At 39.1% G+C, this 1121-nt stretch overlaps 1 protein-coding gene across 1 annotated transcript in view; it reads right to left on the bottom strand.

Moving 5' to 3' along the window:
* LOC144216567 (phosphorylase b kinase regulatory subunit alpha, skeletal muscle isoform) overlaps positions 1-1121 on the bottom strand; it is a gene marked incomplete at its 3' end in the record, with an annotated part of 36180 nt that overhangs the window by 33289 nt on the left and 1770 nt on the right. The gene's annotated exons all lie outside the window — the stretch shown is intronic.

Genomic DNA, 1121 nt, shown 5'->3' with positions numbered 1-1121 from the left:
AATGAGGTATTATGGAAAATATTTTGGGGTTCTGTTAAAAATTATTTAATGAAACATTAAAATTTTAAAGAAAACAACTCAGTGTTTCCTTAAATTTTCCCCCTTCTTCTGTTAACAGAAGAATTCTTTCTTCCCGGACTACTGAAGGAAAAATTTTAACTTTGTAGAATGATTAGTCATTAAGGANNTCCTCTGTATTTAATATCTAGCAAAACAAACAAAATACTGAGCTCAAAACAGCCAAACATTATAGTAGGATGCAGAATTTCAGGGGTGGAGGGAGGAACAGGATTACAGGATTTTTTTAAAATACTCCTCCATATTTTCCAAATTCTTACAATGGTTATGTATTATTTTTATAAGCCATAAAAATACTGATCTGTACTTCCTGAGTGAGAGCAAAAACTCCAACAATTTTTTTCTGATGGACTTAAGTCCCTCCCAATAAGTGGCTTGAAGGAATGCTTACTGTTGCAGAGGACAAAATGGTGAAACTTCCCTATTGCCAAGGACTGCAACCCTGCAACATGTTGATGCCGCTAAAAAATAGCCAAGTCTTGGGGCACCTGGGTGGCTCAGTTGGTTGAGCATCTGACTTCACCTCAGGTCATGATCTAGCGATTCCAGAGTTTAAGCCCCACATGGGGCTCACTGCTGCTGTCAGAGGAAAGCCTGCTTCAGAGCCTCTGTCCCTCTCTCTCTCTGCCCCCCCCGCTTGTGCTCTCTCTCTCAAAAAAAAAAAAAATAACCAAGTCTCAATATTCTGATTTACAGATGAAGACTAGAGTTCAGATTACCTAAGTCTGAGAGATACCACTTGAGCAGATGGCTAGTGTAGAATCTTCTCCACTAGTGGAAAATAATTCACATGTACCTTACAATTGACAGCAGAGTATCACAACATTAAGAGACCCATGTAGCCCAGAATATCATTTTCTTGGTCATTCAAGAGAACAGAGCACCCTCTGTCTAAACAGTTCTATAAAGGGTGCTACTTTACTGACAGGAAGGCCCTTAAAAGTTGGCTTAAAGGCATCTGCTGATTCTGACCTTATTTTGCTAAGGGAGAGGGACAGGCTCTGAAACAGTGCTCATAGGTATAAAATTCGACAAATAAAGTA

Source organism: Crocuta crocuta, unplaced genomic scaffold (assembly GCF_008692635.1).
Source record: "Crocuta crocuta isolate KB4526 unplaced genomic scaffold, BGI_CrCroc_1.0 scaffold533, whole genome shotgun sequence".
Lineage (NCBI taxonomy): Eukaryota > Metazoa > Chordata > Mammalia > Carnivora > Hyaenidae > Crocuta > Crocuta crocuta.
The sequence above is the reverse complement of the archived record's forward strand: the minus strand, read 5'-3'. Positions and strand labels throughout refer to the sequence as shown.